A 25,798-nucleotide genomic window follows, 5' to 3' on the forward strand; every position below is an offset into this window, starting at 1 on the left:
TTGAAAAAAATTCCAATTCTATCTGTCTTAGACGCACAGATCTGATTCAAATAGCGCAGTTTTCATCAAACGTACATCGGAGAATACTCAGTATTGTAATAATCACAGCTTGGTTTTCGTATTCCCGCATTTGATTTCAATTGATGTTGTAATATTATGCTATATTTGTTTTCCTAAATACTGGTATGTTTATCACACATTTCACATGGAAGATGTCTGATGACTGGTCAAAATCATAATAATCTTGCTATAAGTAAAATATTAGATATGATGACAAATGCTATTGACGGGGCTATTCCGAAAAATGTCTGTAATGCCGATAGAGTGCAACTACTTAACATATTAATTTACTACTTGTAAAGTGTCAACAACCCCCTTATAACAGAGATAAAACGGTTTAGCAATAGCAGATCGTAGCAGGAACCAGACGTTTTGATTGGCACCCAGAGCCCTCTACCGTGGACTAGCTGTATACTAATCAAGACATACAACTCTCCTTTAGCAACATTACAAGAAACACGTGCGGTAATCATATCATAGTTACATAGAAACAGAACGACACTTTACAAACTGTCTTGATTATTTACACTACATTTCACACACTACGTTAGAAATGTCAAAAGTATTTGGCAATTGCAAATAAAATTTGTGCTGTATGAAAACATGAGGGGATTACGAATGATCGTTATGTTATATTTTATTTCCCTAAAATTCGGTAGTTAATTCTGACCACCAGCATCAACATGGCCCAGTAAATTGACCCATAGTTCATGTTATGAGATCTTAGATAATTAGAAATCCCATGTTTCAACTCAAAAGATGACTTGAATACTTTCCACAATTACGGTATCAAATCAAGAACACTGTCCTTTATCCTTCTTACAAAATCAAAGAAACTCATTTCAACCAGTATAACAAGTACCGTCTTCAATTCAACAAAAGAATCTAATTTAATCGGCAACGGCACTTGTCTGAATTCTCAAAATCTGAAAATTGGAATTCATTGAAGCTATGACGGAATCAGGAAAAATTTCATCTTTCACTGGCATTCAATTGTAATTTGTATGACATCGTGATTCATTAAAAGACCGATTGTTTCCACGTGATTGGGGGAGTTCATATATGTCTTGTTATCTTCAATTATTGTGTTACTAAATACGTTGAAGCCATTAATCAACATGCTTAGTAGTCACGATCACGAGATATATGTCAGTGAATATATGAAAACAAAGTTAACAACAGACAAGTCTTCGTAGAAGACACAACCCCTCAAATACTTGATAATGGCGGCATGATTTAAAAGATATTAGTGGCAACAAATAAATACTACTAAGTGTCTGTAATACGCAAGAAAAGTCTTAATTTTGATAGTCCATCTGAATAACAACCCTCAAGGTAATATACGTCTATTATTGCCCTCATAGCAAGGCAAAACTAAAATACATGGACATAATCCTCCTTATCTAATGACTTCTTCCATGACTGGCCACCTTTAACATGTTGAAGATTTTGCTAGTCATTGGAGCTATGACGATCCTGGAAATAACAATGAAACATCACAACTATTATATATTTACCTAATCATTTGTGTCTGTTAACAATTCCACGTTTGTTGAGGCCATAGCAAACCTACTAATTTTCGACAATTTTGATTGTAACTATGTACAAATGAAGGTCAAATGATTATTACTCAAACCCTTTAGCGACCGATACAATTTACACACACATTTAGGGCAAAAAAACCAAAAAATATTTGGTTAAGAAATTCAAGTTACAGTCTTTTGAACAACGTTCCCCCAAAGAGGGCACTGAACAGAAAACCATTTGAGTCTAGTAGGGAGTAACACTCTCCAATCTCATTTTGAAAGAAGAAATTACTTAATGAACGATCATGTAAAGCATATTAGGCTATGTTTATGTGTCGTTAAGTCTATTAGATGACCCCTGAAGCACATTCATTCATGTATCCCCTCCAGCAAACCCATTTGAGCAACCGTTTTATTGTCATCAGCCCTGAATGTAAGTTTTCCCTACATATACATTTCCACTGGAATAGCAGTAATTAAATTATCAACCTTTCGTATATTTGTTACATTCTGAAAACACAAGTTGCATTGGAAATGGCCAGATCGTGACGTAATTGGCAGACACTTCTCTCGAGTTTTTCGATCAACAAGATTTATGTTCATCGCTATAGCGATTTATATAAATGGTGTCTATGGTAACACCTTAACAATGATAGCTTTGCATATACAGTAGTATATACAGTATATGTGTATGTTGTATACATGTTGATGACACTTTCAATTCATAATCATACCTTAACATTCCGAATGACTTAGAAATGACAGTTAAAGTCAGAAGGAAGCTGTGAACTCTTTGTTTTACTAAAGTTCCCAAATTTCAACAATAAACGATGAATTTCACTCCGATATGCGCTCGTGGGGTAGCAATCGTACAATCTGATTCAATGCGTGGAAGACTTGCTTTTTAAAAAAGAAGAAGAAGAAGAAGAAGAAGAAGAAGAAGAAAGCATTCAGTGTACATCTAATTGAAATAGCACTGTTTTAATCCAGAATGTCCTGCGAACTATATTTAGACGATTTATTATGCACCTCTTTACATCTCCAAATACAATTACAGGGCATGATATTATTTATTCGCCAAAGTAAGTTGAGTCGACCATCAACCATGCCGTTCGGCTTGGTGAAGCATGATATCAGCTTTTAGCTGAATTGCAAACAGTATTCTAAACACGCTACTTATATCCAATTATATGATGAGTATCAACAAACAGTAGTCTGGCTTTACAAAAATCTTACTATAAACATCATTACAGTTTATCAACTGGCGCTCGACAAACATATTACATCATATTACCCATAATGCTGCTTTTACCACATGTTCGTAACCTTACCAACATTACTTGATTTTCTTTTGCGTGAGCTAGCTTTATCTTACTAGTTCTTCGCGAAATCTTGTAGATGTTGATTTAGCAATGTTAACAAGATTTAGCAGTGTTAGCAAGATATTTGTCAAGCCAGACAATAAAATGTAGAAATGTCAGTTAGAATTTTTGCAGAACCAAACAATTTGTTTCTACTCTGCTTGCTTTCATTGTGATGCACAGGTTTATTGCTCAAGACGTGCAATGGAGAAAGAAATTGTTGCTTCATTTCAACTCGCAGTATAACGTCAAAATAATATTCTTTAAGAGTCAAGGTTTTTAAAAAAAAAAAAAAAGTCAGTTTGCTCTCCACATAATCACATCAAATTTTCAATAATTTCGCTAAAAGATTTCCGGGTCCTTTCCTATATGATTAATGGACAAGCTTAATAATCGAACCCGTGGCGCGGCATTAGATTCAATGCCAAGCAAAGTAAACTCAGATATGTGTCGATATTCATTTACCTCTTTATTTGTATTTTTGTATGTCCAGGCATGTTTATATTTTTAATGTTATTTTATTACATATGTAATTTTCACGCAATATTCGAATACGTTGCTTAAACGTCATACAATATATTGAGGTCGGCAAACGGAAATTAGGTATAAATGATAAATGTAGTCAAGACGGGTAATTGCAACAGTTACTTTTTGCTTTGCCCAAGATGATAGTGCTGTTATCTTTAACCTTGACCGATTAAACTAATCGATTCTGGTATACCAACGCTACTTCACAACGATTAGCCAACAAATCAGCAAATTTAGGTTTCAATAATTTAGCACCATTATGAAAAGGTTGCAACTCAGTCCTACGTTCTTAACAGCTGTTTTGATATCCCTCATACAAAAAGTGCTGTATATAAGAACAGGTTGATGGCATCTGACTGGAACGAAATTTAGATTATTATGCACGATATTTACGACTATTGAAAGTAGCAATGCCTCGGGTGTAATTCATTGCTAGGTGCATAACAGGAAGCAACGAAAAGCAAGATATCCGGGCGTCTTTGACGGTTACTTACACTAAGAGCTACTTCAAACACAATTATCACATGTCCAATCCGTCACTCTGGTTTCACTACCTACTATATTCTCTTAAAGCTTTCAATAAACGCAACCCAATGTTTGCAATTTCTATACAAGCAATTCATCAAATTGTCTAAATTTACCAAGATACTGACAAGCAAATGTAAAGCTCACACTACGGTAGTTTGGTGCATAATGGAAACCAGGATATCTCTCCTACTATCGGCAATATGAACACGTTGATGATATACACGAACTAAAAGTAGACTTCTATGCATATGTATGATTAAAGAGGAGATCATTCCTGTGATTGTATATATTCCCCCCCCCCCCTATGTGTATTCACTGACCTAGGGAGTCAATAACACCCGAGATTTGAAATAATACATCAACCTCATTACATCTAGATGTAACAATGATATATTATTGACGCTACCGAACAACGGCAACGCAGGTTTTCCCCCGAGTACTCCGGTTTCCTCCTGCATTAAAACTGAACTTTCCTCCTGTTATTGGGCAATGCCTGTTGGATGGTTAATAAAAAAATAAAAAAATAGATAAATAACTAAATTATGCCCCTACAAGAGACCATCTAATGTGTTACTTTTACCTACTATAAATTGCAATATCAAAACCTTGCCAACAATGTCAACAAAAGAATTAATGGGGGGGGGGGGCGGATTAATCAGTTAACCAGTCTGACAGGTGTATTGGATACCGAATCACCTCACAACAGTTGTCTGTTGAATAATGATCGAATAAACCCCTCAATAACATAAACAGTATATGACTTGAGAGGGACACGGGCATGTAAATTCTTCAAATATTAATATTCTCATTTGATCAAAGCCATAGTGTAATCATCATCATCATCATTGGCTATCAACTGCTAAACTTCAGTGGTTATGGGCGACAAAAGAGAGGGCTTCAATAAAGGAACATAAGAAAATTGAACAGAAGTATGTCTGGACAACTTTTATAGCAAAGACAAATTAGTGATCATTTACCTAAACTTGACTTCAGAACTCAATTGCTTCTTTTGGCCAAGAATGCACTCAAGCACCGCCCTCTCAACCCCCACACATATACATACACTCACATACATACATACATACATACATACATACATACATACATACTTTGCGTATACTTCATTTCGTTCAAACCTTGCAAATAAGTTACATGATAATGTTTAATCTTGTGTGGGGTGGTTATTTCCTTAGAGGGCGTTAGTAATGTAAGTGGTACTTGTAGCAGCCAGAGTAATAGTAGCACTAGACTAACTGGGCTGAACAGTTTAGAGCTTAGGATGAAGATGGATCAAGAACGATTCTTAACTGAACGAATACTTTATTCCAATATATCATGTTTCATCATCAAATTTCTGCTACATCAATTACCTCTAGTGACCATATCGATTAATTGCAACATCCATACCCATTAACAACATGAATCTCTAACTCTGTAATAGATATACTTACTCAAATGTCAACAAAATACCAGATTGATAGGGACTGATATACATAGCTATAGTTTCAAGTTTCTTGAAGTGTATTTCACGACTGATTACAGTCTTAGATATCGTGTCAAGTTATTTACACACAGACTAGACATTTATGATAACAAGGTAATGAAAGTGAACGTTGAGTGAAATGGCATTAATATTTGAACGTTGACATGCGTTGGTGTGTGGTCAAAAATATTATTACAACTAGAGTGTGTATTTAATGATTTATTACTATTTGATTAAAATATGATATCTCTGTTTGGAGAAAATGAAAATCTAAAACGAACATACCATGGAATGTGTTTTAATAATACTGGAACAGTAAATACTTGAATGGACGCTGGAACCATGGTTGATTAACAGTGTGCTTACAATGTAGGATCGATAGTTACATAATTTGTAATGTTCCTAGGAAAAAATCACCACCACCACCACCACCACCACCACCATCATCATCATCAATACCACAATCATCATCATCATCATCATCATCATCATCATCATCATCATCATCATCATCATCATCATCATACTTTAGGAAGTACTGCTAGTCTTGATCGATGTTGCAATCTATGTTATTCAGCTCCATATTAATGTTAAGTCTAAAACATCAACATTTCAATAAGTCTGAGAGACCTAGAAATCGATCACTACTGCCAACATTTCACTCTTAGGAAACAGGTTAAGTGAAAATACTCGACATACAGAGTTAGTGTCACAATATCACGAACACACCATGAGATTGAGTACTTGAATGATATACGATTGCTGCTTTTCACACGTACTAAACAATTTCTTGTTCCCAAAGGGACTTGAATGATAAATTCTAATAAATACTTGAGTAAACTCATGTCAACAAAACAGCAAAGATTAATTCAGTGGCTAAAAGAGGAATGGAACATTGATTAATATACACAATTATGGAGACAGCTTCGTCCATTCCGTCACACTATGAATATAAATCGAAAAACTCACAAAGAGGTGGCTATTTTGATTTCATGGCTGATGTTACTGGAGATTAGGTGTAACACTAGACAACATGGTCTGTTTTCGATCAGATTACATTGTCAGATTTTTGACTCGATACAAAGGAGTTAAGTTTTTGACCTTGACCTAATGTTCAGACAATGTTTAAGAAATTCACATTAACATACCGTAAGTAGTCGAAAGCAGGGTGTTTATATATCTCCTTATTTGTTATACTATTTTAGACTATACACATCTCAAACATTGTGCCATAAATGCATAGTGCCATGGAAATATCTTCTACACATGTTTGACTATTTTAATTATATCACCACATGGCAGTGAAATAATTGCTTAAATCTTAAAAAAACACACAAAAAAACATTCAAAACGATTCATCAAACATCAGAAGGGTATAATATTCAATTATACACTTTGTAAAACACTAAAATAATTACAACCAATTTCTACTTGTAACACATTATTTCGATTATGTCACCACTTGATTGTGAAGTAATTGCCGAAGACTGTGTTTAAAAATCAAAGACTTTCAAATCTTAAATAAAAACCCTGATTACGAAACACCACAAGGGTATCTACTTCGTAAAATACTAACACACCACAACAATTACAAGCAATTTCTATTATAGTAACTAATTAAATTGTCAGGCCACAGACTAATCAAATATCAAATGAACAATGATCGAAATCAGAGACACTATCACTCAGCTGCGTCTCCTATACTATTGCAAGTTAATTATGTTCTAACTTAATAGTCAATGCAGGGATCATATCTAAAGGTAAAACAATCTTACAATAACTATACATTACTGTCCTGTTAAGTCTTGGAACTTTTAACTATATATTCTCCAAGGATCATATCATTCCTGTACTTATTCTAATACTGTAACACCACTATCAATAACATACAAGTTGGTCCTGATTATCTTTACTTGCTACACTTTGTGCTCTATTTACACATTCCTTTACATTTGTGGATTAGTATTTCTTAACATTTAGTTTCTACTTCTGAATCATTGTATGAAACTTGCCCTGTAATATAATATCATAGAGGGCATGACGTTCCTTTCGGCTACAACAACGAATTTAGAGCAGTTTTCATGAACTTGTGTCATGGAATTACATGTGCCCTCAGTCTGATCAGTGATAACGATATGGCATGTTTGTACTTCGGGATTAGATGAATCTGATTGGTCCAGTAGATGTCACGTGATCCGGTGGAAAATACCAACAGTCTCTCAGTCTCTTCGAGCTTGTATGGTGAAACCCATCGCCGACATTTCCCCCATAAATCCTATCCGAAGAACTTCGTTGAGCTGAATAGAGTCATCTCAAGACATGTGTTGTAGTAAACTCTACACTCAGCGAACGTTTGGGGAAAATGCGATTGGTCTAGACAAAGTTATAGCCATTTCTCTGTTATACAAGCTTCCCTTCTGAGTTGTCCACACCACACTCACAGGTATTGTTTGCTGCAGGAATAGACTAGCCAACGACTATCAACCATGAAAATATAGCCTTGTGTTGGTCTTGTTGAGAGTATTATTTCACTTTATCATGTCGTTTTAATACATTTTGTGAACATACATATATAATGAAATGTTCACAAAATCTGTGTTATTTAAAAAGTTAGTTATTAAGCACATCTAAATTTCCTCAAGGTAACAATTCAGATATACAATTAGATATGCAATTAAATGACTAATTTATTGTTTTACATCTCTTTCACGTTTGATGACTTAATAAGAAATCAGAAAACGAGTCGTGGTTTGAAGGGGGTTCAGACCTCTTAAATGATAATGAAGAGTGGGGATGATAACACAGGGTTTCACTTCAAAGCCCCGCTAGTTCAGATACTTATTTTGGTAAAACTATCTCAAGAAGCTCTCTATACCTGGTCCAATGCTTTAGCTCTTGGAAACGCAAGTTGTTCTAAACTTAAGTGGATTTTCAGGCACTGGTAATTGCCTACCTTCCTAATTCATGTCAATTGGTGATGTGATTACATCACAGGTGTACATATAAGGTCCATCCAGATTTAGTACAGTGATGGCAGATGTCTGTACCTTCAACGTCAAAAGCATTGGCAATCATCTGAGCTAATGCCCTGCCTTCAATGAAACACGTTAATAGGCCGAACATAATGTAGACAAATATGCTAGTTTTTGCTGAGTGCTACTTTCGGCGAATCACCTTTGAGGCATAATACTGTAGAATCTATGAGTGTCCAGTTGGAGTGGTGGTTAGGACTGGTAGGTTGTTGCATTGCCTCTTTATTTTATTTCTGCTTTCATCTACTTCAGACTCACGTAATACTTCCAAGATCTTCACATGTTGCCCAATTCTATTTTTATCAAGCACTCTAACTCAACTTTCACATTTTACTGAATAACTTTGAAAGCTTCATCGGTAAATAAATAAATATCAAATGATCTGGTTGACTACTGTGTTTGCTATGGCAAGGGGGTGCGTTTGGTTAGAATTGACTTAGGGATATTGGTTGTAAAGAAAATATCCATGCAGTCCTCTACGTGAGTTATTTTTTACGCAAAGGAATCGTGCGCAACCTACAAGTTTGATCTCTATAGAGGCTATTTCGGATGACACACATTCCGATTGCAGACAAATAAACCACATCTCTTCATGCTGAAATAATGAAACTACTTTTGTGTGACAGTTATTCCTCTACATCAGTTCAGTAAAAGATTTCTTAGGTTATAAATTGACCACATTGACATGATCCATCAAGATGTTAATCATTTGGTATTCAGTTAGTCTGCTAAGGCAAAAGTATTTCTGGATTTGAAAAAGACGAGAATTTATGGCTTCAATACATTGAAGCGACAACGCAAAACGTAGCATGGTGATTACTGAAGTACATAGCCCAAAAGTCAACAATTAGCCACATCAAATGACAGAAGCCTTTAGAACGTGATACCTGAGCGTTCTCCTCACGACCAATATAACCAATCACTTTCACCACCCTAATTTTGGATTATTAGACCATTAGAGATGACTCTTCGTTGTATCAAATAAGTATTGAGATCATATATCTATACTGAGTGAAATTCGAATCACAGTTTACTTTGAAACTTGCCCAAATGATTGGTATGAAGCTATGTATCACTTTACATAGAATTGAACCAGAGGCAATTTTAGACTGGACTCACCTCAGTGCACTCAGATTCTCCTGTAAATTATGCAAGACATATACAAGAATAGGTTGCTAACCGTTATATTTATATAACAATATTCAGCTATTAATTTTGTCATTCTTGTTCAAAATTGTTTCATTTTTTGTTCTTATAATATTTTATAAACATATTCTGTTGTTGCATATTTAGCTACCAATATCTCACGAGCTAGAAGAGAAACGATTGCGCGTAGAATTACCAGGAAAATGTTAAAAAGATAGAATTTCACATTGACGTCATGAAAAACAAATAATTCAAAATAAAGTTAACACTTCATTTGCATCTTAGATTGTGCAAAGCTACCTTCAACTCACAACTCTAGTTGTTGGTCACGGATGAAATACAGTTTTTTTAAATGTCATCCGGCAGTAAATACTACATTTTTTCACCCACTGCGAAATCATTCGAGTATAACATATTAACTGGCTGCCTTTCAAAAAAGCTAGATATGTCTGCAACTGTATACGATTGTATATTTTTATGTAGCTCGGAGAATCTAGGAACCGAGAAAAGGCAAACTAAAATTTAGATGGCTGAATATATAATACGTTCGATACACAAATTTGCAATTGAAATCTTGCCCCAAGGAACGTGATAAATTACATGTAACTGCGTGATGTCGGCACCATTTATCTGTTTTGAGATTCCAAATTAGTGAAAACCTTATACTGAAGTTTGGAATCTTGCTCCAAGGTCTTATTTCATCGCATTGACAAATTTTGTGGATTTTACTACTCTGTGTTCAGTTTGTTGACATTGTGACTCTTCAGTACAGGTTTCAATTCGTTAATGATTTCATATTCTGAAATCATTAACAAATTAGTTCTCGTACTCCACAGTCTAATAAAATCACGACCAAATTTTTTTGTTTGTTCTACAAATATTTTGATCTATTTTATTGAAGTCATAACAGAATTTGTTCTCAAATATTCTAAAAATCATGATAAAATTGGTTCTAATATACTAAAGACATGAATAAATTGGTACTCATGCTGTAAAATCACTAATTCATACGAACTGTAAGTTACTATTCAAACTCTTTCATTTTCTTCATGTTTTTATCAAGTTTATACTTCGAAAAACGTAAAAAAGATTGAGTAGGGTTAACGTTGGGTGTATGTAGTGAATATGTTCTAAGGAGGTCAAGACTTGGAACTTATGAAATTGAAATAAATATGCAGAAACAAACATTCTATTCCAATCTATGGTCATCCTTTTCACGAAATGGCGGGTACTCTACCAAGCAGTATAATGTTTGGACCTTGAAATGATTCCATCGAGATGTGCTTCCAAATGGATCGTTTTTTTACCCTTACTTTTGTATGAACTTTATATGAACATTTCATGTTTTGGTCAGGTAGAAATATACCTCAGACACGCGATAATGCATGCCACTTAAGGGCAAATATAACAGTCACAATTGATCATGTTGTATGGTTATACAACCGTAAACACACACATATACGCATATACACGTACGTTTACACAGTGGCATCAATAACGAGGGATATCTAACTATCTAGCAATCGCACATTTTACAACTTGGAGTAGAGTGCATATAAAGGTGTCATTACAGGTCAACAAGTTGGCATGGAACGTGGATATGGCAGGAAATTAAGTGAAAGTAAATAACATCACAAGCAAGCCTTTTAACCACACAATTTGAATGTGCAATCATAGTGGTCAACAAGCATAAAGAAGGAAATGAGAAAGAATTCCTTGGCTAACTTTGAAGTAGTATACGCGTTTATCAATAATGTTTACATATTTTGTCGAAAGTATGGACAATAACGCCAATGCAGAATGGCATATGGTTGTGTGGATAACACTATGTATCAGTTGTATTGTAGACATTTGTGGTATTATTCTAGGCTTTGCTTTCAGTCGAAATATTACACTTGTAGAAATATCCTAGTCCGTTTTAGCGAAAGTTTGCCTTTAACGTGTTAACACCAGAGGTGTACTCTCTGTCTGTCTGTCTGTCTGTCTGTCTGTCTGTCTGTCTGTCTCACTCTCTCTCTCTCTCTCTCTCTCTCTCTCTCTCTCTCTCTCTCTCTCTCTCTCTCTCTCTCACTCTCTCTCTCTATTGTCTGGTTTCCGAACGGAATGTTTTCTTCAATTCCAAAGGAGGAAGTTTAATTTGGATATAATGGGAAAATTTCAAAACAGAATAGAAGGATTATAACTCTTGTCTTGGTGTCTTACTAAAGAAGAGACGAATGCAATGGAAATTTTGTCAAAAGAATATTATAAAAAAGTGAACTTTAACATTAAGTTATACATAAGTGATATGGAACTATGTATCCTGTAAAGTTGATAGCAGTGATTCTTTGGTGTCGAGAATAAAGTATTTTAATGCTCAATTCTGGCCCATTCCCTCCAGTGATAATGCTAAACACGCAGATCTCATTGGATAAGGAACATTGCATGATTTGCAACGATTGAAGCATTAATGCATGAAATGCGGGAAGGGTAATGTTCATAGTATCTTAAAGCAAATGATCATAGCATATATGAAACCGATCACTATCACTTATAATCTATATGCTATCCGATTTAAACAGGAGGCTATGCTTTAAGAAATAATAACGATCCCATTACATATGTGATATAGAGGGAATACAATTTGATCTTGCTGTATCCGATATTTAAACAAACCAATCTCCGTACGTTTTGGGTTAAAGCTGTCCACTCATTTCTACAAATAAGAAAATCTCCTCTACTTTCAGTGCAGTGGACATGACTGTGTTTTTGGGTAACCGTTGCGGAGACGAAGATGGAGAAAGGTAACATGCCTTTCAATTTCAAGACTTGACAGTCGTTTCCCTCATTTTCTGATCTTTTTGACATCATCCACATTATACATTTCTTTCACAATTTATATACAAATGGAAAATCTCAAATGGTTAACGAACCAAACTACACGCTGAAGACATTCATTACACACACACACACACACACACACACACACACACACACGCGCGCGCGCGCGCGCGCACGCACGCACACACACACACATATATATATATATTCATATATATATATATATATATATATATATATATATATATAGTTTTGGTAGTACTGGAACTCTTTCTTGGGTGTAACTCGGAGTTTCACGCATATTGCGATCATCAGACACTGAGTGTCTGATGATCGCAATATGCGTGAAACTCCGAGTTACACCCAAGAAAGAGTTCCAGTACTACCAAAACTATTACGCTCTGCCACTGCGGTATAGAGCACTGTCTTATAGCAGATTGATACTCACCGAGTTATATATATATATATATATATATATATATATATATATATATATATATATATATATATATGCCATCATGTTTATGTCTATACCATAACATTTAGATATACAGTCAGGTGATGACCTACTATATATCTTGCCTTGATATCCTATGAGAAAGAATATTGATTTGAAAACGTTAGGATTGAATAAATTATTAGGACTGTTCTACTCATTACTTTTGCACTCCTTCATAATATAGCTATGTATTCATATTAAGACCTAGAATTTCAACAATTGTGTAAATACTATTTCAAAATACTAAGGAGGACATTGGCAAAATGCTCTTCGTCCAAAATGAACTCATCGATTCTTATTAAATATACATCTTCCTGATACAGAAAAGGAATATTTGATGGGGTTTACATGTTTCGTTGTTGTAACAACTGTAGAACATAACATTGTATCGGCTAGCTGCATATGCAGCGATTCTAAATTACTATTTTACTCCACCACGTCTTCGCTATAGGAGACCCCAGTGATAGTTCGTGCAATTTGTTCTGGTAAATTCCATAATAATTGCAAATTGCACCATTACTGTTGTAGGGTAAGGCTAAGGGATTCCAGTTAAGATATATCATTTAAATTTCCTATATATACTATACGGAATGTTTTCATTCAATTGAATTTGTCACGTGATTGTTAATATTCAAATTTTGAAAGTTTAAACAACTAATTAGACACTACAAGCTATAGTCGGTATTATTATCAGGGGCTTCTTTGACGTGCAGATTAAACGGACTTCAAAGAAGCCCTAAAAGTGTGTTTGAACTGATAGAAAAACCATTTAACCATGGTTACTCAGTTGTTGAGGTTAGAGGTTATTGTACAAGTTGTAATACACGGTACATAATGTTGCATTTCATCATAAACCGTAATAGTACAAATTGTCATCGTTGTCAGTAGTGAATAGCCTAATAACATTACATAATCCATATACTATTTACAAACTTGATATATATATATATATATATAACTCGGTGAGTATCAATCTGCTAAGACAGTGCTCTATACCGCAGTGGCAGAGCGTAATAGTTTTGGTAGTACTGGAACTCTTTCTTGGGTGTAACTCGGAGTTTCACGCATATTGCGATCATCAGACACCTGATGATCGCAATATGCGTGAAACTCCGAGTTACACCCAAGAAAGAGTTCCAGTACTACCAAAACTATATATATATATATATATATATATATATATATATATATATATATATATATATATATATATATATATATATATATATATATATATATATATATGAATGCCTCCCGTAAGGGAATCACTAATTATGCAAATAACTTATTAAACTAAAAAAACTATGGTAACAGGCTTTGTTTTTTGGACAAGTGTGCTTTCTTAGGTTAATGTATGTAAGAGTGTATGATACTGCTTAATTACTGAATATCGTTCATTATTCAAAATACTCATTAAAGGAAAAAAGTTGTAGCAACAAACTTCATAGGACAGGTGCTTATTATTATGGTTGATGTACATATCATATTATACGAAATTTGAAGCTTGCATTTTTAAGATACAACCTAGTTACCTAAAATCATTAATTATGCAAATTTTTCATTAAAACTAAGCTATATAAAAGATTTTATAGGACATATCCGCTTTGTTATGGTTAACGTATGTACTAAATTGTATTGAAATTGGAGTATGCAGTCTTAAGATATAGCCTAATTACCGAAAATCATTAATTATGCAAATTATTCATTAACACTGTAAGGTACATCAACTGACTTTATAGGACATACACAATTTGTTATTTTTAATGTATGTACTGAATTGTATTGAAATTGAAGTATGCAGTCGTAAGATATTGCCTAATTACCAATAATCATTAATTATGCAAATTATTCATTAACACTGAAAGGTACACCAACAAGCTTTACAGGACATATGTGATTGTTATGGTTAACGTGTGTACTGAATTATATTGGAATTGAAGTATGTATTCTTAAGATATAGCCTAATTACCGAAAATTATTAATTATGCAAATTATTCATTAACACTGTACGGTGCATCAACAAACTTGATAGGACATATGTGTTTTCTTATGGTTAACGTATGTACTAAATTATGTTGAATTTGAAGTATGTATTCTTAAGATATAGCCTAATTACCAAAAATAAATAATTATGCAAATTATTCATTAACGCTGTAAGATACATCAACGAATTTTATAGGACAAATGTATGTTGTTATGTTGAACGAATATACTAAATTATATTGAAATTGAAGTATGCATTCTTAAGATATTGCGTAATTAGTTGATTTCACTAATATGCAAAGTTCTCTAATTAAACATTAACAGATCTGGCTCAAAACCTAATCAGGTCTAGCTATTACCCTAAAGATTATATATCCCAAATTTCATTACAATTGAGCCAGCCGATTTTTAGAAAATGATGACACAGACAGACAGACGGACAGACACACAGACACACCTTCCCCTTTTAATACCTCCCGTACCCTTACGGGAGGTAATGATAGACTAAAAATATATTCGAAGAAGACGAACATCTCGTGTTATCTGGAATGCGTTTTTCTGCAACCTTTATTTTTGAACACTTCCCGTAATACATCAATGTGCGTTATTTTTTGAATATTTCGTTCTAGACTTAAATGCTGTGAGTTCTAGACTTTAACACCATGTGTTCACTGAACCGATTTTGAACACGTAATTATCCAGCGTCCGCCACGTTTACAGTGACTGTGTATACAAAACTGGTTGGTGGCCATTCGTAAACGTTGAGAAATGCCTATTTATATTTAACGAGTGTAGTCTTAATATTCTGTATTAAACTAGGGAACTTAAAACAAAAAGGGTACTAAAAGTCAGCAGAATGTATGACTTATATATTTTTGACAGCAAGGGTATCGAATGTCCTATATGTTATTTATGTATAAATGTGTAAAATGTACGCTGTCTCAATTGCTTGTCTAATCGTGTTGACTGCAGACACGTATTGACGTACGAACGAAATCATATACGGCATGTAAGCATCTATAATACCACATGTGGGGTCTATGACATGATCATTATTGAGAGTGAATTTTAGTGCAGAATATCGTCTATATATCGCTTACTGTTTTCCATAACGCTTTACTTTCTTGGTATTAAAAAAAATTAGTCTTAACATGTCATGCACTGCAACGAGCTCAATCATAGTTGCCCTCTCCCTTGGAGGTACATGCATGTAATTTTGTCTGCGGTGTTTTTCTGCATACGAAACTACAAAATCGTAGTTGTTTATCCGATCACTGTAGTAGAGTCATTGTTGTGAAATTGAAGGCAAATATAACAACATGTAGTGTGGAGAGTAATGGCATATGTATACCACTAGCAACACTGATAATAGGTCATTCCAGAGTACAAAAAGGAAATGAGAATACAACACTCTCACTCAAATCGGGTGTATCATCACCTCATAGTACCTTTTCTTAAGAGCTTTGTCCCTTGTTATTCTATAGAAGTGTATATGTTTTTTGTATTGTTCAGACATCGAGAAAAGCAGTAGTGCTCTATGACTAAGTAGCCTATACCATGTATACCTCAAGGTACACACAGCCGGGAAGTAGAGCGCCACCTTGGCAATTTTTGGAAAGGCCCATTTATTAAATTCCAAAACGGATGTTCCTCCCAAGTTACGTTAATTTTTGAGAAGACAATACATAGCTTGTAAAGGGAGCTATCCGTGTCGATTAACTATACGCATGATTTGCATAATCTGAATGTACCGACAAATGGAAATTCGATTGCCATGCCCAAGTGTACTTGTGTTAGACGGATATTTTTTCACAAAAAAACTTTGATTGACCGTTATTACTAAGCAAACTCTATTCGTGGTTTTTTGAGGCTGGATTTATATATCTTCATTCGTATCAAATGTCAAATGACAGTGCCATTCATGTTTGATGATGGACAAAATCAATAAATAATTGCCATACAATGGACAAAGACTTAAATTGAGTAAAAAAAAAACCATAAAGCACAAGTTACGTATATATTTCCCTTCCTTATCGGGCAAAATTGTAGCTAAGTTTGTTGTCAAATGAAACAAAATGTGATCTTCCATAACATCGACCATGGGACACATATTCATCATCTTTTGACAGTTTGTTGATAAGTGCATTAATTCCTTGGGGTAATTGTGTCTTCTCGTTTGTAAAGTAGATATAATCATTACTAGTGGTAATAATATCCACTTGTTGTTGAAAGCAGGCTAAGATAATATCTACTTTCCCCGTATTTACATCTCCGCCGTCTCCAATCTCCACACTTTGCTATAGATATGACTGAGATTAACATCTGTCAAGTACTAACATTTACGACTTTCCCATTATGGTAACATATTTTTTGCAGCTAGGAAGCCACATGCATGCTATCAATAAATTGCAATTAATGTGTAGCCTGCACTGTCATGAATGCATTAAAACGATACTATAGAAATACGTCAATTCCAAGGGAAATGTATACTGAGTACAACCAAGGCCTAGTTAAATCAATATAAATACTTGGAATATCATCAAAACTGGTGGACACATTGAATGATATCATGGTGTGCGGATTCCTTAGATTTGACCGATTGTGATGTCAAGGAAAGGAATAGTTAAGGAATTTTCCGAATTCAATGGTTCATCAGAATTTCTTCGAAAATGTACCATAGTGTTTATAATATGGTCACACATTTGATATATTTTCGATGGGTGTGTCTTCCATTATATACAACTAATTTGCATATTTAAAAAGCAAATTAGAGACTAGAGCCATTATTTACGTTCGTTTGCAATGATATGGGTAAATAAAAACACATATTGAAATATCTGTCTGACTAACTTATATTGTTTTTAAAGGTAAAAACTACAAATCAATTAGTCTAAAACACATAGTGTTTCCTCCCATAGCAAATGTTCTTTACACATTATGTACATATTAGACGTACGTTACATGATAGCAATGAAAGAGATTTAATTTCAAAAAACAGTTTTTATAATATTAGTAGGGATACTCTCAGGTTCTGCCAAGAGATGTAATTGACAAGTACACATTTCATCATGCTTCGGTGTCCTAGCTATTTCTTGCAAAGCCTATGTGTACAGGTCCAACAACCAAAGTATGTTTCTCTTGACGTCCTTTAGGGAGAAATTGGCTTCTACATGTGGTTCTTTATATAACTGAAAGATAAGATAGAAAAATAACAAGACGTGTACAGTCATGAATGTTTTGATCTTGCCATGAGTACGTGACCAAAGAATTATATACCACGTAGAGAAACAGTTGCTATTCAATTGGTAGCAACGCATATGTCTCTCAGCAAGCCATCGTTAATTACTTAAAACCACATCGCGTACATGATATAGATTAACTGGAAAATAAACATTCCCGAGGTAGGGAGCATCAGGATTTTTAGGTAAAATGCCACATTGCACAAATGTATTACATAACTTCGTCTGACATTAGCTTATAATGATGTTTACAGCATATGTATAACCAAATAATGTGCAATCTTTGACACGACATAGTCTGACGGCCTTAGGCTAAAGCCGTTCTGAATAAAGAATTTATGCACACATCATGAATCTATACATTGCTATAGATTGCCTTACAGCAGTGACCAATAAATATATTACGAAGTATTCTGTTTCATATGTATTTCGACTTAAGTTAGACATGGTACTTCTTTATACCTAGTACGATTTTCCTGTTATAAAGTAAATCTCGGCTTAGTATGATGGATGAGTTGGGATTGAAACATCACGATATTTGATTCACTGTAACGTGAAAGCTGAGATAAACTATATTGTGTAGTTAAGCTGTTTATTGATAATGGTTGAATAAAGGGTGATTTATATTGAAGAGGACTCTGATAAAGTTTGCTGTCGTTATAGATTGTATAGGTAAGCTAATTAATGACAATTGTAGATTATAAGGAGATTCATATCAATGAGGGTCAATTATAAAAGTGTTTGTTATGACATGATACGTTTACTTAGGAAATTATGTTGGATTATGTTTACATTTAAATTAACAATCGTAGTGTCGTGACAAGTAATGGTTATCACGACGTTTCTCAATAAATGAGTTGTTATACTTACTCAGGGAAAGAAAACAACAGAAAAATCAGTGTTATTCAACCACAATAAAACACAGCATCCACTAACAAGCTCGCTGCGCCCTGTGTTCTCAACTAGTCTTGTCTGTGACTGACATCGAAAACCGACTATTTACTAATTTTATTACCGATAATTTTACATCTCCTTAGTAGTGTTGAATATATATTAGAAAAGTTATACCTATGTCCTCCTATATTTTGAGAAATCTAATTTATAGAGTTTTATGATTATTTCTCATGTACGAAGATATATTAATCTTTGAAGTGAAAATGGTTTCTAGTCGTTACAACAGCAGCAAAACAGTTGATAGACTATCAAGGCATGCTCATAATGGCTTTTCAAAATACCAGTAGTATATTTGTAATACACTACATGTTACATGGGTATACAAAGACTATATATATGTTACACCAAATCTGTGAAATTGCCCAATTCATGAAATGGGTAGGTAATTTTGCCCAGTTCATGAAATAGTCAATCGTGTTGCCCAGGTTATGAAGTGGGTATGGTAAGATATGCCCAGTACATGAAATGAGCATCTTTTATAGGACACACACAAAATAGAATAAAAATCAAACAACTTTATTATCATATATTTACAAACTCATCACTTCACAATTCTTATTTTATTATAATTCAGTGTAGCTTGTGTTTTAATACAGTTCGGTAATCAACACCCCAGTTCAAAACTCTTGCCCCCAAAAATTAATTTCGCCGTTTTAGATCGTTATCTATACTCTCAATTGCATAAGGTAGACCATTTCATGAACTGGGCAAAGTTACATTGCACATTACATGAATTGGGCAGTTTCACGGATTGGGTGTAACATATACACCATTTATTAGACTAAATGTTTAAATACGAGCATTCAAAATATAACTTCATATTTAAAATGCACGCTGCCTACTTACTATTATTAGACTGTACCACACACACAACATGCACATCTGAAATATTAACTATTATACATAAACTCCATTCTTGAAATAATATTTACTAAGAAGAATAAATTCGAGTTCAAAGAAATCTTCATCAGAAAGAATGATTTTTTTTTTACCTTGAACTGTGTCTAAATAAGGCCTCTCTGTGGCAAAGCGGTGTCGGTCTACCTTGTGAAATAGAATATGGTTAGGACGTTTAAACGGGTTATCATTAACGTTATATGCTGGAAGGCGAGTTAAGGCCTCACAAATATAAATCATTATCACCGTGGGGGTCCTTCGCCGTCCTTGCTACAATACACTTTAAGTACAATTTCATCATGTCATGATGGACATGTAGAAATCATCAAAGTTGACAAGACGATGAAATGGAATCATTGTGATGGTAATTATGAAGGTCAAATAACTTATATTTTTGAAGTCATTTGTGATCAAAGTCAAGATGCTGATAATGGTCACCATTTCTATGTATATTACATGCATGTTGTAATACACACATTCAAGAATCCACATCACCTTATAAGCGTTGCATACAACATATATTATTCATTATTCACACAAGATGGCGAGATTCAACTTTCATGCCTCTAAGAAGAAAATGTTAGATTTGACACCAAAATCTGACATACATTCATTGATACACTACATGCATAAAAGGCTCTCATATCCTCATGTAATATATCATATCCACGCTGTCTTTTCACTCTCAATCTAACAATAACGATAATAATAATAATGTTAGTTTTTATATAGCACTTAATTTCGCACCCTTTACTCAAAGCGCTTTACAATTATTACCCCTGGTACGGATCTATAGCGGCACAGCGGCCCTTTATGCTTTTTCTACTCCCTCCATTGCAGCCTGTACGAGCGCATAGGATTAAAGTATTCATATTGCAACCTCTATCCTACCAGGTCCTCAATCATACAGCTGGGATAACTTATTCCATCTATTCGACCATCACGACGCCACATCAAAAAGAACCCATTTCTCCCACACTTCGTTATTAATGGGGTCCCATGCATGCGGAACAAGATCAAAGTTTGTTTATGTTTTATTCATAACTTGAGGTTCTGCTATTTTTAGTTATTTTAAATTGCAAATATGGTTGTCAAATGTTGTTAGGCGTGAAATGGTGTCTAACTAAAACAGAGCAAACTCTGTAAAGTACTGTCTATATTACATACGGGTTAATTTGGTAATTTGTATACACTCATCAGTCAAACACGTACGGCTGTATGCACGGAAAGAGAAACTGACTGAAATTAGTCTTACATGACATACTCTAGAGCTAAACCGGCCAATGCAAATTTCTGCTGTTGACTTCTTGTTTGATTCGATGTCACCTTTTAAACTGTCCATAGGTAAAACGAAACAACAACTGTTTTAGTGGAATAAACTCATAAAGATTATTATTGTAGTGCCTGGGGCATGGATTAGATTAGTGCCTGGGGCATGGATTAGATTAGTGCCTGGGGCATGGATTAGATAAAAGTATTCAGTAAGATGAAGAGTAACCTTGTACTTTCCGTTCGCAACAGAAGTCAGTGAATGTGCAAATAATTAAAATGTCAGCACAACAAATAACAAAAAAATCTAGAACTATTAATTTTTGATAAAATCCCAAGAAATGTAATTACTCCATAAACCCCGATACAAAGAATAAACTGTTTGACACAAGTAATATTTCCACTGGTATTTCAATACCATTTTGTCAGGTAGGGGTAAAAGCACTAATGGAACACTTAATAGTTTATCATTACCAGCATAAATGGGCAAACTGTTGACTTTTTTTGAAATACAGACTATTAACTCGCCATTAATTGTAGACAAATTGTTTTAAAACATACAAAAACATAAGTTTATTTTGGGCCTTTTTTGTATGGCAGTAGTACCGGTTATTGTGTTGACACGGCTGAATAATTGAGAACGCCGGGAGTTAAATGATAAAATATGCACAAGTCGTCGCACAATGGAAAAGACAGACGCACACAAAAAGCAGCTGGTGTGAATAAATATGACATTTCTGTTATACGGATTATCTTTAGTACATATTTCATTATACCACTAACAAGCCAGGATGAACGCGTTCGAACCAAAAATACGGGTGTTGTACCCTTGTTGTTCTACATCGCGACAACTCGGGTTTACGTCATTGTTCTGCTGTGCTCGAAATATGGATCGTAATGTTCTAAATTGCCATTAGTTATCGCATAAATTATGCTTGTTCAAGAATAATTATATTCGTCCCAATATTGACCTAAGGGTCACACTGTTCGTTTATCGACTCCCTTTGCTGAACAAATAGAAAGTGGGGCATAATGTTAAATTGTCGTACATATTTTCAAAACATAATATGTAAATTATAAATAATTGTCCTTATCAAGTTTGCCATATTTATAGTAGGTGGAAAAACAAGACACAAGTTTTATGACCCCACAATATTGCATGATATAATACTGTGATATAGTTTACTGCCTTTAAGGTACTGAAAGTATGAGGCTTATGTATAGAAAGGTACTTAGATCAAACTTGAACAGATTGAGCATTCATTTTTTATTATCACAAATAAGATTTATTCAAACGTTTCTTGTACCCAGACGTCAATTTTGCTGAAGTTGTCCTGTGATAAAAATAAACAGCTAGTTGTATCCATACAATACACTAGGGCTGGTATATACAAATGTATGCAGCATGTATATAAAGTGAATACAAAGCGTGTGGAAAAATAAACCCCATTATACCATGCACGAGCCAAGTTGAACAAAAATATGGAATATATACTCTGGTTGTTCTACGTCACGACAGCGCGTGTCTACGTCATTGGTTATGCTGTGTTCGAAATATGAGTCAAAACGCACAAAATAGCGATTACTTTCCCCGTTTTTTTATTGTGATGGTATAATTATATAATTCCCTAATATTTTTCTTCATTCAGCCGGAAAATACTCGTGATCAAAAGGTTGTCTCTACTCGTCTAGCGACTCGTAGTGACAAGGACCCCTTAGGTCACTCGTATTTTCCGTGGCTGAACGAGGATAACTATTGGGAAATACCATATAATTAAACATTGTTATGTTACCTTGACATAATTATTGGAATATTTCAGAAGTGTACGTCGTGTACATAACGTTACCAGTCATACACCCGTATTTCTTTCATTTTTTGTCAATTTTGGACAATTTCATATTTCACTCCGATAAATAATTGTTAATACATATTGTTCTACAATTCTACTTTATATAGCAATACAACAAACATATTATTATATACATTATGCATTATAATTACAGAGAACATCGGCATGACGGTATCCGTAAACATATACGCTATGCGTGTGTCCATGATCACGTGTCAAGCTCATTTCACTATACATATAAGTACACTATATAAGTACATGTACAATTTACTTGGCTATTTACAGTGACGACAATCACATCATAGGAGCGTACGGCAAGTAGTGCACAATCTAGCATACGATATATTGATTCCTAGCTACTCGGATAGCGACTTCTTCTTTTACGATGGCCAATGACAACTACATGGCAAATTTGACAACAGCTAATATCTCATCGGAAGGTGATTCAAATACTACGTCAGTGCCATACTATGGGTTACGGGGAATCTTTCATGTTCTGATACCGATTATCAGCTGCATTATATGCGTCTCCGGTCTCATTGCTAACGGTATTGTTATCTATCTGATCCTCAGACGTCGAAGTATGAAAACTGTACCCAACATGTACATCTTAAATCTGGCTTCAGCGGACTTCTTGTTCTTACTAGATCTTATCCTGCTCACTATTCCATACGTCAGTAAGGATTGGATTTTTGGAGACGCAATGTGTAAAATTGTCATTGGTATCGACGGTATGAACATGTTCACTGGTATATTCACTCTGACAGCCATGACTGTTGATCGCTATTTAGCAATCGTTCACGCAATATGGTCAAAAAATCACCGCACTGTATTCAAGGCAAGAGTTGTATGTATATTATTATGGTTGATATCTATTGCTGTGACTATACCTCTCTGGATGTATGCCACCACAAGAAATTTCAACGGTATCAAATGCGTCACTATAAGTACTCCTCAGGTTGAGAAATCATTCGCTCTGTACTCATTTGCTATCGGCTTTGTGTTACCAATTATCGTTATATCTATCTGCTATACACGAATATTGGTGTATCTTGCCCGGAATTCTAAAATGAGTAAACCGCAGAGCTCTAAATCGAAGATCGGCAGAGTTAGTCTGATGATTCTGATGGCTGTTTTAGTATTTGTGATCTGTTGGTTACCATTTTGGACAATACGAGTATACCTCCTGACTGAAGAGCCTACTAGTTCCTCCATGGCATTGCAGATTGTTTACTATCTATCACAGTGTCTGACGTATGCTAATAGCTCGCTCAACCCGCTCGTCTACGCTTATTTTAAACGAGACTTCCGACGAACGCATGATGATATACGGACCCATTGATAGTTTTACAATAAATGGAACGAATATTTTCATACGCAGTGAAGGTGCCACATTCACAAATATGCATATACATGTATAGTGATACATGAAGTCAACTTATGTCTACGATACACTCGCTACAATTCTATACGTGAGTAATACATTTTATAGTCACCGTTAAGTGTACAGTATTAAATTTCATTGACCCTCGGTGGAATATCACATTGATGGAAAACTTGCACTTTTTTCCATGTAATCGTATATCCTGAGAAGTTTCTTCGGTACGCTATATTCCCTTTCAACTATGACAGTGTACGTCGAACTCTAGGTCCGATTTCCTTCCGTTAACGTGTGAACTGAACCCATGCCATGGATTATAAAAGAACGGGAAGCAATATAAACCACTTTGTTATTATTACGATCATTGTAATGAAGACACAGCAAGAAATGAAATTACGTTTGTGTGTAGTGGGAACATTTTCATTACATTCTAAACAACTGCTAATTACAGAAATGACACATGCTGTCATGAGAGAAACGCAATAACTATAAATGAGCACCTGGTTGGTAATCTAATGATTTGAAACTACTTTATTTGTGTCAGTTACAATTTCTTAATAGAACAGAGTAATAGTGGTTCTTACTTAACTTACTAGTGTATAATTAAGATAAGATGGTAGCATACTCTATGTCAACTTTTTCAAACATTTATTTCATAATTCAGTGTTCAAGCTGTTACACCTTTAGGCAGTAAACACATTTACAAGTTTGTCCTTGATAACAGAATCGAAAGTTGACACGACTTGTAGTTATTAACTTGTATATTATTAATATCTTAAAATAATAAAAACAGTGAATTCCGAATCTAACCTAATTTCTTATTTGTTTGCCATTTTTCATTCTTGTATTAAATATAGCCGCCATTGTGAATATCGACACAGCTGCCATTCGGTGGCGGATTGGGGCTTTCTTTAAACTATCGGTTACTTTTGTAATACTGTATCTTGGAGGCAAAATAATTCATATTAGTATTCGATAACACAATTTTTAGTTATTCTTCTACCTTCTTAAGATGGCCTAAAATACTGTTGCGATGTAATCTTATTACCATGTAACAGTCCGTGTTACCATGTAATATGCTACTTTAACCATGTAATATTCTACGTTTATCATGTAATATTCTACATTTACCATGTAATATTCTACTGTTACCATGCAATATTCTGTTGTTAACATGTAATATTCTACATTTACCATGTAATATTCTACGTTTACCATGTAATATTCGACATTTACCATGTA

The 25,798-nt window shown here is 34.5% G+C and overlaps 1 pseudogene; it reads left to right on the forward strand.

Annotated features, from left to right (window-relative positions):
- Positions 1 to 24,517, forward strand: part of LOC144443149 (somatostatin receptor type 2-like) — a 39,979-nt pseudogene extending 15,462 nt beyond the window's left edge.
- Positions 24,518 to 25,798: the final 1,281 nt, after the last annotated feature.

The sequence above is a fragment of the Glandiceps talaboti genome, chromosome 12, assembly GCF_964340395.1.
Source record: "Glandiceps talaboti chromosome 12, keGlaTala1.1, whole genome shotgun sequence".
Taxonomy (NCBI): domain Eukaryota; kingdom Metazoa; phylum Hemichordata; class Enteropneusta; family Spengelidae; genus Glandiceps; species Glandiceps talaboti.